The sequence below is a fragment of the Hibiscus syriacus genome, unplaced genomic scaffold (genome assembly GCF_006381635.1).
Source record: "Hibiscus syriacus cultivar Baekdansim isolate YM2019G1 unplaced genomic scaffold, ASM638163v2 tig00112738_pilon, whole genome shotgun sequence".
NCBI lineage: Eukaryota > Viridiplantae > Streptophyta > Magnoliopsida > Malvales > Malvaceae > Hibiscus > Hibiscus syriacus.
Window position 1 is genome coordinate 10,496,241 of NW_024063392.1, and position 12,403 is coordinate 10,508,643.

Below are 12,403 nucleotides of genomic sequence, written 5' to 3' on the forward strand. Positions count from 1 at the left end.
GAATAACATGAACCTGTACGGACTTTAAAAAAAATAATCAAAGGATTAGGAAACAGATATTCGAACTCGGCCTTCAATAAGTCCAGGGACTCGAATTTTTCAGTCACCAAAAATTTCCAAAAAAAATGTCAAATTAACAATTCCTTCTTCTTGAGGCAGTAGTGCACAAGCTCTTCCCGTGCATCTCTAGACTCTGTAAGCTTTTTGTTGTGCTAGTTTAGAATTGGCAGAGTAGCTTTCGCTTTTATTTGTATTTGGCCACTTTTAGGGAGAGGGAGAGGGAGAGGGAGAGGGAGAGGGAGGGTGTTTTTGCTCAACTTAAATTGCTTTGTAATATTCAGCGGGTGACTGCGAGAGAGAGAGACAGACAGAGGTGCTTTTGGGGTCCGCATTAAAGAGCCTGTCCCACGTTTGTTCCATCTTTGAGCTACATTGTTTTTTAAAGGTTATATTTTTCGATTTAATACTCTTTATAGAAATATGTGCTCAGTAATACGTTTTAGGTTGATTTGTTATTACGTGAGGTAAGGCGTGCCCCTGCAGCGCGTCTTATGTTGAGTTGGACACACGTGGCTAAAGCGCGGCCCAACACACGTGGCTAAAGCGTGACCCTTGGGGCGCGCCTTACCCCACGTGCGCGCCTTACCCCACGTGCCTGGAAGAATGTTGTGATTACCATCTTGTACAACTGTCAATAATAAAATTTGCTTGTATTTTTCATACAAGAAAGTCTCGTCGATCTGTACCACTGGCTTGCAGTATTTAACAAACGCATTGTGGGTAAGTCCAAAAAATCCGGTAGAATTAACATATATCGCGAAGAACTCGATCATTATAGTATACATAGAAGGTTTCGAAGTCCACAATTGTCTCAGGATTCAACCTCTGCACCAGCCTAAATCAACTTGGAAGTTCGTTGTAAGATGCATCTCATTCGCCATGAAGTTTGAGAATGACATTTTGTTTTGCCAACCAAGCTTTTTCATAGGAGACAGAGTATTCATACTGCGATTGTATAGCTGAAATCAACACAACAACAGCTATATGGAAGCTTGCTTTTACCATGGGCATGATGGCTTGATAGATCACTTCAGAGTCTAAGTTGGGATGATCTTGGTTGATCCCTCCAGCACAACATGTGTAAGGACCGTTGTATACTGTTAGTTCCCATCTATTGTTTTTCATCTTCCTCTTCGATATGCGAACCATCCAATTGCATTCGTTTTCGCGTAGGGCACAGAGACATACATATTTTTCTGTCGTGGAGCGGTCGACTCTGGATTGAACAGAATTACGGATATTATAATTTTTTATAGCCATCATCGCTTCTTCCTTTCTTGAAAACTCCATGCCTAAAGATAACTCACCATTATTTATTGATGAGTAATATCCATAGTCACTGAGATGAGACATATCCGCTAATTCTGACCTGTACATTGCACCATAATCAACTTCATACATGTGTGTTGGAGGGTCAGTTTGTGCCACATTTGAGGGAACTTCATCTACATCATCATCATCATCGGGGTTGAATTGTGGTGATTATGGGTAAATGAATAGTCCAGTCTCAGCGCCATCCGCACCAGGCTCACGAAGCGGTTTTTCTGATGGAGATGATGGTTCCTCCATGCTCTCCACATTTAGGTCGAAGAACCTACTACTTGTACGTCTTCCCCTTGAACTAGAAGGCATATCGACATTGAGATCGAAAAAACTCACAGTCGAATGCCTCCCACTGGAGCTTGAAGCCATCGTGTCAAATGGAAACTGCAAATATTGTTGCGTTGATGGCATCTCCATATTAAGGTCAAAGAAATTTGCAAATGAATGACTTCCCCTTGAACTGGACGCAATGTTCTCATACGGATTGTTCGTGGACCCACCTCGATACATATCGTAAGGAGTTGCTGATGAATGTCTCCCCATTGAAGTTGATGTGACGGCACTATGATACGGATTTCCCATTATGGCATTAAAATCATTACACATTATTATAGTCGGGCTGTCAACTTGATCAACTTGTTCAGCCAGCCCATAGCGGGAGCTTAATGACTGACCCCGACTAGCACACACTTGAACAAACTTTGCATACATCTGAATATCGATGTCTGAATAATTACTTTGAGAATCAACCATCATTTCAACATTATCATTGTTCGATAGTTCGAACGTTGTATAAGTTAATGGCAACAATGATGTTGGAAATTTGTACTGCAACGACAGCATTCTTCTACTACTTCCAACATAAACCTTCCTCGAAATCTTCGTTATTAGCTCATTAAGAGTTATGTTTCTCTTGATTGATATTTTAACACGCTAATTTGATACGGAAAAAACGCCGGTTTCATCTTCTCGAATTTCTCCATTATAATAAAAAATAGCTGAAAGTCGCGTCATTCTTAGAGTTTAAAAGTGCGACAATATTATATCTGCAAAAAAAATAACTGAAACAAACCTAATTAAATAAATAATATATGAACAAAAATATAACACAATAAAATTTTTACACATAAACGTAAATAATTTAAATAATATAATTTTATATTATTACATGCATTGTAAAAATATTTCGACGTATGATCCCGCTTTCCAATTTTTCAAATATTGAAATTAATTGAAAACAATTAGTATAATATTTTTTTTCAAATAATCATATATAATTATAAAAAAATATTATAACAAAATTACCTTATAACGAAAGATCGAACGAACTTCTGAATCAAATATAAGAGGATTGTCGGGTGTTATTTACTGGTTGAAAGGATTGTTGTATTAATTTCTTGGTTGGGAGGGAGTTGTGAGAGAGTTTACGGGGAGAGAGCTATATATAACTGAGAGAGGATATTTTAAAGCTGAGAAGTTCGGGTAAATTATGCAAGACGCGGTCCTTACATGGTGTAAGGCGTGCTCAGGGGCCGCGCTTTAGCCACGTGTGTCCAACTCAGCATAAGGTGCGCTTCAAGGGGCGCGTCTTACCCCATGTGGCGACAAATCAGCCTAAAGTGCGCTGCAGGGGACGCGTCTTTCTGCAAAAGGTGTTAGATCGGGAAATATAGTATGAACGGTGCCTGACAGGGAATTAAAGAGGAAAAAAGTGATTTATCAGGAAAATCACCTGAATGTTATGTTTAACATTCTATAAATGAGCGTTGGATTGGATGTACAAATTGTGTATGGTCTGAATCATTACACATTTTCAATCTACTATTAAATTAAAGAGAAAATAACCTTATTGACCGAAAATACCTTATAATATACGATTTTAACCAACTTTTTTTGGATTTGCCAAAATGACCAACAAATTCACAACGCGAACTCCAATTTCGCAACCCAGTTTCCATTTTCCCAACGCGAATATGTAAATCGCATTGCGATTTTCCAAATTCACATTGCGATTATCCAAATTCGCAACGCGAATCTGTAAATCGCAACACAGAAGTCAAATTCGCAACACAAAAGTCAAATTCGCAACGCGGAATTTCAAATTCGCAACGCGGAATTTCAAATTCGCAACGCGAAATTTCAAATTCGCAACTGAATTTCAAATTCGCAAAACGAATTTAGTTTCGTAACACAAATGTTTTGGGTTATAACAATGCATCAGCAACAACTCATAACCTAAATCCCTAAATCGCAACTCATTCCATCTCCATCTATCACTCTCTCCGACGACATCCGTTCCTATATCCAACGACATCCTTCCCCATCTCTAATTTTTTTTACATAATTTTATTTCTATATAATTTTTCAATGAATTCTCTCCCAAATTATCAACTATCAACTTAATAAAGGTATGTTTTTCTCTAAGTTAGTGATGATATCTAGTTTATAGCTCATTTGTTTAGTAAATTAATTTACAATTTATAGAATGAAATCATCTAATGTTGATCATGTTTGGATAGATTTGTGTTTTGGAGGGTCATGGGAGAATGTTCATGGTGTTTTACAATATGTGCCTTTACCCATGAATCTTCAACTAAAACTGTCATTAAAAAAGTTAACTTATGAAACTTTAATGTTACGTGTTGCAAAGAAATTGAATTTAGAGCCTCTAAGTGGATTTAGGCTATCTTATCATAGAAAAGGTAAAGTTTATTTGTTAACCGACAATGAAGATGTTGAACGATTCATTGCTTACATTAGTGTTTCGCAAGAAGATGGTGTTACATTGTATGTTGTTGAACCTAGAAGTAGTGAAGTTGGGTCACTAGCGGGTAGTAATCAACTAAGTTCTTCAACCCAAAATTTAATGGTTCCACCACAATTTCATCACCAAGAAAATTTTGTTTCACCACATTTCCAATACCAAACACAATATCAAACACAATCTCAAAACCCACAACCTTTTTCTAATCCAAATTCCAAACAACTTTCAGCACCAAATTTCGGTTTTCGTATTGACCAGTTAGACGATTATGAGCCAACAGAAAAAATTGTGAGTACTAGTCAGTATTCAAAATTTGATCTTGGTCAATACCCGGACTTTGATCTTGGTTAATACTCAAATTTTGATCATGTGATGGAAGAAGAAACAGACCCTGCATGTAATGATTTTAATGGTCAATACCCGAATTTTGATGATGAAACAGCCGCTGCCGAGGAAGATGTTATTGATGATGATGAGGAGGAAGTTACGACTGTGAATGAACATGTTGAACATCCATTCTGTAATTCATATAACCCTGAAGAAGAAAAAGAAGAAGAAGAAGTCCCAGAAGAAAGGAAAAAGAAGAAAATTCCACGGGAGTATAACTGGAATATGCAAGAATTACTTCAGATACCGGAAGAAGAGTTGGTAAAGATAGCAGTTGATTGTTACACAAAAGTTATTCGTATCAAGAAAGATGATTGTTTTGATACAAAGGAAGACTTGAAGATAGCTTTGTAAACGAAATGTGTGGAAGATGGCTATCAACTAAAAGTTAACAAATCAAGTAAAGATCGTTTCGAAACAAGGTGTATGATTGACAAAAACTGTACGTGGCGTATGATTGCAAAGAGGATAAAAGATTGCGAAATGTTTCAAGTTAGGACTTTTATTGATAAACATACATGTTCAAGAACCCAAGTTTTTCCTCACCATAGACAGGCAAACAAAAAGGTTTTGGGTGGTTTTCTGGCTGAGTTAATGTTTTTGAATGGAAGGGTATATCGGGGACATGAAATTATAACTGACATGAATGCTCGGTTCAAGATTAGTATCTCATTTTCTCAAGCTTGAAGAGCCAAATGTTATGCCTTGGAATTGTTGAGGGGGTCGCCAGAAGCATCGTTTGCCCAACTGCCGGCTTATTGTCACAATTTAAAGCTAAAAAATCCTGGGTCGGTAACTCATATCAAAACAGATAGAGATGGACGCTTTGAGTTGTTGTTTATCGCCATTGGTGCTGCGGTTAGTAAATAATTATAATTTTGTTGACTCATTTTTGTTAGTTGCATGCATTTCACATTTAAATGATTATATTTCTTTGTGTATATGATTTTGTAGATTCGTTCGTTTATTACTTGCATGCGCCCAGTTATTATAGTTGACGGAGCACATTTGAAAGGTCGATACCTTGGAGTAAACTTATTAGCAGTAGCCATGAATGCTAATAATGGGATACTGCTAATAGCTTACGGGGTTGGAAAATCTAAAATATTTGATTCATGGACATGGTTTATGGGGCATCTTAGGGATTGCATAGGTCCTATTAGCAATCTGACAATCATATCCGATAGGGCAAACTCAATTGAAAACTCTATTAGAAGGTGTTTCCCAGATGCTTTTCATGGACTTTGTGGTGTTCATTTGTACAGAAATCTAAAATCAAGGTCTGCTGGGTTAAAAATCACAAATGAATATACTGGAAGGCTGTAAAAGCTTATCGGGAAGTGGATTTTAATAAGCATATAAATTGTTTAAGACGTGTTTTACCTCAATGTGCTCAAACACTAGAAGATGTCGGGTTTGAAAGATGGTCAAGAGTATATCAACTTGGAGCAAGATATGGTTTTATGACGTCTAATAGTGCTGAATCAATCAACGCTCTAAGTCGTCATTCCCGAAAATTACCCATTACTATGTTAATGGAGTTTTTTCGAGCCTCTATTCAACAGTGGTACTACAAGAAAAGAAACCATGCATGTATTATTTCTTTAAATTCGTAACTTATCATATTTAATATATTTTACTAAGTATTATTTATTTAAATTTACAGGAACATTGGAACGTCATGTTACACCATGGACTGAAAAAAAGATAACGAAACGTGTTGTGAAGTCAACGTCATGGAGAGTTAAACCATGTTCAAACACTTTGTTTGAAGTATTGGATAATAACTTAAATGGACTTGTCGATCTAAATGCAAAGACGTGTAGTTGTAAGAAATGGAAAACATCTGGTTATCCGTGTGGCCATGTTATAAAAGTTGCTCTTCATCTAAACCAAGATGATTCAAGCGCATGCGCTATGGATTGCTACACTACAGAAGTATATCGACAGACTTATGCCGAGATTGTCTACCCATGTCCACATCCTTCTGAGTGGGACATACCAGATGACTTACAAACAGTTTTGCCACCAGTCATGGACAGCAGGCTACCTGGCCGACCAAAAAATCACGATCGTATACCGTCTAAGGGTGAAGAGAAGAGGATATCGGCATGTAGTTGGTGCAAGGAAAGTGGTCATACAAGGTTGACCTGTGGATCACTAGTGCCATCACAATCATCTTTTCCTCTACCAAAAAATGGATCCTCATCAAAATCCAAAGCTCATATGGTTCCAAGCAAAAGGAAATCAAAATCGTAATCAAAATCAAAATCCCAATCACAATCGGCTTCACCTTTTGGGACTTATTAACTTAGGTGATTTTTAAATGCAAACGTTGTATTATGTGTATTTTATGTGTGAATGCATACATTTTTAGTTAGACATTCATTAGTAACTTGAGTTTGAACATTGCTATGATTTGTTCAGTTGTTATCATGTTGGGATTTTCTCTTGTGTTTGATTGCTTGGATAGTTGTTCTCTTGCTTCTTCAAGTGTCCTTAGCTTGTATTTATAGCTTGGAATGTGTTTGATGTTGTATATAACTTGATGTTGTATGTTGCGATCAACGCGAAAGCCAAATTCGCAACACGAAAGTCAAATTCGCAAACCGAAAATCACGTTGCGAATTTAACTATCGCAACGCTTATTTCGCGTTGCGAATTTGACTTTCGCGTTGCAAATTTGTACCTTCAACAGGTCTTTTTTGCCTTCAAACATAATGCAGATTGAATTTTTTAGAAACAACATATCAACTTTTACAAATCAATTAAACAAGCAAAAAAATAATTCTTATTTACACATCAAATTAAACAAATCAACTTTTACAAATCAACTTTTACAAATCAATTAATCAAAAAATAAATCTTATTTCCTCATCAATAATCAACTTTCAATGTAAAATTCAATTAAACAAAGCAAAAAAAGTGTACCCCAGACTGTTGTTTATGCACAAATACATCAATTTCACGCAGCTCACTTCAGGATTAACCTACAGAAACCAAACATTTGCTCAAACAACACTTTCTACACATCTAAAACCAACAAACAACAAATTACTGAATTCTAGGTACTTAACCAAATATTTTCAAACCAATTAAAGAGTATATATGTTAACAACACTTGCTCAAACTTACCAATTGTTTATGCACACTTTCAGCACGTGGATGCAGGTAGGTAGCATCTCGTATATATCGATATGGCCATATAATGTCGAAACCACAATCCTACTACACCTCTATCTCTATCTGTGGGAGGTAGATATTGTTTATTTCATGTCATCAAACGTTCCAAGCACAAGCATACGAGAGGACTGCAATCCCCTCTGGCTCCCTGCGTTTGTTGTGGCACAGTCTCGTCTCTGATCATTGTAATTTTGAACTTCTTTGGCTTATTGTTTACAGAATTTGTCCAATAATCAATCGCATACAAGTATTTAGCCAAATGATCACTCCATCCCTTTGTAATAATATCTCTCAAATCAGACAATGGTGTGTAATTCAACATGCTGTCATATACCATTGTCTTCAGGGATGGGAGCTGAAGCTCGACGAGAAGCCAATGACGACGTTCCAAAATAGGGATAAACACCTGCAATCATAAATAATTGCGTACATCAAATAAAAATTTATGAAAACCTTTAAAATATTAAAAAAATAAATACTAACCTTATCGACCTCCCACCACGCAGGATAAAGTTTAGCTTTTCCATTACCCAACGTATATGAAACATCTCTTTGATCCTTCAAGTGAGCTGCGTGAAAAGACGTCGGCATAATAGTCCATCGAGTATTGCTTTTCCTTAATTTCCTTATTATTAAAAGATGTGACACCCATGCATCAATATGTTGTTTTATAAAAAAAATAAATCTATTAGTGAATTTATTAATAATTTAAAAAAAATTAATCAAAATGCAATATAAGAAGAATATAAGACTTACCACCCCTTCGAGATAGCCATTATCTTCAACCCCTAATAAAACACCCCACCAAGACCGATCAAGAAACAAATGAATAGCATCGTCGATTTGGCATAGGTCAGAATAACACCCCTTGCTCCGCTCATGTAGATAAAAATCAACTGCGGTCTTAGCCCAAAGGGTATTATCTGTAATTGTGTCCGGTAGTGTTTCCCTCTCCTGCTGAGGAATGGTACTGGTTGCTAACACATACGAAAGCCAACTCGCATCCATCATATCGGGCACGGAGGGGGTTTATCAATATGTCGACATATGACGCCATATGAATCGGGCTCTTGAACAGCGGGCGGGACCTCTTGAACGATGACGGGGGCTCTTGAACGGTGGGAGGGGCTTCTTCAATGATGAGAGGGGCCTCTTGAATGATAGGAGGCTCCTCTTGAATGATGATAGGTGCATCGGGCTTCTTCTTACGGAGTCTTGGCACTAGTGGGGTGAACGGAGACGTAATCGCACGTGCACGACGTCTGATGCGTGAACCCCGTCGTGCAAGAAAAACCTGACATAAAATATCTAACTTATCGGTCCGCTGAAAATAAATTAATACATAAATCAGTAAATAAATAATGCCGAAAAAAGGTTATTTGCATTTTTAGTATATTATTAAACAAATTTACCTTATTGCGTAGAGTATGAACCTCATTCTGTAACGATAAAACAATCTCGTGTAGAGCGACAACCACATCATGTAAAATAGATACCTCACCACGTAGTGCACCATTGTCATCGCGTAAAAAATCCACCTCACCACGTAAAGATCGAACCTCATCACGCCATACACAATTATCTTCACGTAAAGTACCGACCTCATGACGCAAAGCACCGACCTCATCACGTAATTCCCCTAACTCATCCCGTGGAGGTGGAGAACAGAGAGATAAATGTCGTAGTCTCTTTGTCGGTCGCCTATCATGAGGTGATGGTGGAGAAGAGGCTCGATGATGTGATGGAATAGGTGATGGTGGAGATGGAGAAGAGGCTCGATTAGGTGATGGCTCCGGGTGTCGAGCTGTCGAATCGGCCCGATGAGGTGATGGCTCTCGAAGTGGGGGGCGCTCATCATCCGTCCCATCAAAAAACCGCTTACTAGCTTGCACCAATCAGTGGCAAGCTCAACCTCTGTGGGTGTCAACCTCTGTAATGGATAGTTGGCCTCCTAACAATATAAAAGCTCAAACAAAGTTAAACTTGTACTAGTAATAACTTGTTTATATATGGTATTATTTGTGTGTTAACTTACATCATTCATCATCGTATATGGGAGTAAATCTTCCCAATCCAACATGCGGATCCTCTTCCAGGTAATAGCCCTAGGAATATCATTTGATCTTTTTATCGCATATGTCTGCATGCTGGGGAAAGCCTCAAATATCCAAATCTACAAAAGAATATAATACATAAACATTAGTAATTGTTAAATAATTAATTATAATTTTGGAAACATTATATAGAAATTCTTACCTTAAAGGCCCAAGTAAAGCCTGTCAAAGTGTATTTAGAACCATCGCCCCACAAACTTTTTCGATCCTCAAAGGAAAACGACAACTTCTTCCAGGTAGCTTTCCATAGATATAAACCCCACGGAAACAGGTTCCATGCATTTAGGTCCTCTACCAATAATATTAGGTCCTCGGAGATAGGTTGTCTGCCCTCTTTGCCTAAAAAGCGGGCATGCAAAAGTAATAAATGGCATACTCGGACAATATCAAGGTCATCCATCCGAGTAAAACCATCTTTATCAAATAATCTCTTCAAGTCGTCGACGTGTAAACTCGGCTTCAACTTTACCAGCTCAAGAAAAACCCTAGATAACCATGATGGGCGGGCGATATGACTAGTGTATCGACCTACATCATCGTGTCCGAAGCGTAGACCAGTGATTAAGAAATACTCCTCCCGCCCAAAACAAGTATGTGCCGGAGGAAAATGAAACCATATCTCCTCATCACCACGTTGTATCCCCTCGGGTAGATCGTTAGTCATGGTCTGAAGAAACAAATGTGTCAACATAGCATCTCCACCCGCATGTTGCACTTTCAGCCATGGCCTGAAGCAAGCATCCTCAAACAATTTTCTTTGTAGAGGTGTAAGCGTCGATGCAATTTTAGTGGCTAGGCTTAATTTATTCCTTAAGGTCAATGCAGCCGAAAAAAATTTCTACAAAAATAATAAACATACAGTTAGATATACCAAAAACTACAAATTATACACTATAAACATACATGATATTAAACAGTGAAAACAAAGCCAAATATGTTTCAAACTAGCACGGTATTCACCCAAGTCATTATTCCATCATAGTTCACAAAATGCATCAGATAACATTTCAGAAGTAAGCACTTAAATTAGCAACACTGTGAAGTTAGTATTTGTCTTTGTTTTTTGGTTGAAGTAATGCAATTCATTCAAGTTTCAATTTGCAGAATAAAAGAAGTTTTTGAAACTTAAATTCGCAACGCGAAAATGAAAATCGCAATGTGAAAATTAAAATCTCAACGCGAAACTAAAATCGCGTTGCGATTTTCATTTTCATGTTGCGAATTTGGTGTTGCGATTTAGGGTTTATTCAACAAAAAGACAAATACTAATTTCACAGGGTTAAAGACTAAACAGTTTAGCAGTATTAGCAGCAACCGAATGAATTTACTAAGCAATCTCATTGAAATGGTTAATCTATATATATTGAAATTACTAGTAAATTTATCATCAATATAAGAAATATCTAATAATAATACAAAAATTTCAAAATAAAAATAAGAGATTAAAAAAACTAACCCTCAGTGGTTAATTTTCCATTTCTGACCGTGAATGGTTGTGAGGGTTGCTCTGAGAGATGGAGATAGACGGATTTCGTCGGAGATGGGGACGGATGTCGCCGTAGAGAGTGAGAGACGGAGATGGGACTGAGTTGTGATTTAGGGTTTTAGGTTAGAGATGATTTGCGATAATACTGTTTACATTTGTGTTGCGAAATTAATATTGTGTTTCGCGTAAAAAAATTTGACTTTCGCGTTGCGAATTTGACTTATGTGTTGCGATTTACAAATTCGCATTGTGAATTTGACTTTTGTGTTGCGAATTTGACTATCGCGTTGCGAATTTGACTTGTGTGTTGCGATTTACATATTCGCGTTGCGAAATTGAAAACTGGGTTGCGAAATTGGAGTTCGCGTTGCGAATTTGTTGGTCATTTTGGCAAATCCAAAAAAATTGGTTAAATTCGTATATTATAAGGCATTTTCGGTCACTGAGGTTATTTTCTCTAAATTAAATAAATATCAACCTAATTATAATGTTTTATATAATCATCAAAGTGAATAATATTCTACTCAAAAAATTAATTTTTTTAATTAGATTTAACTCAAAAATAAATTTAATTTGAATTAATTTAACTTGAAAAAACATAACTTGTATTGATTTGACTTATAATTTAATAAATTTGACTTAATTCGAATAAATTTTAAATTTGAGCCGAGTTATAAAATATAATTTGAATAATTTGATATTTTTAATAATTAGTCAATTGATTTTTAAGTTTAAGTTGAGTTCCTTTACTCTGTATGATAAATGTATATCACATAGAATAATATATGTGTATTGTATAAAATTATATAAAATTATTTAAATTGGAATGAAACGTTATCATAATATTATAAGTGTTTATAATTAAATTTAAATAAAAATTCGACTAACAACTCAGCTCGAATCGAAAAATTTTAAATAAAGTTTGAGTTATAAAAATAACTAGTCGACTCAAATAACTCAAAAATTGATCTACACAACTAAATCTTGGAAAATAAGATCAGGTGACTTTTTGAATAGGATTTTGGTGTTATTTAGTCAACATGTCTTTTGGAAATGCGACCGGTTGTTTCTTAGTTTTCCAATGTT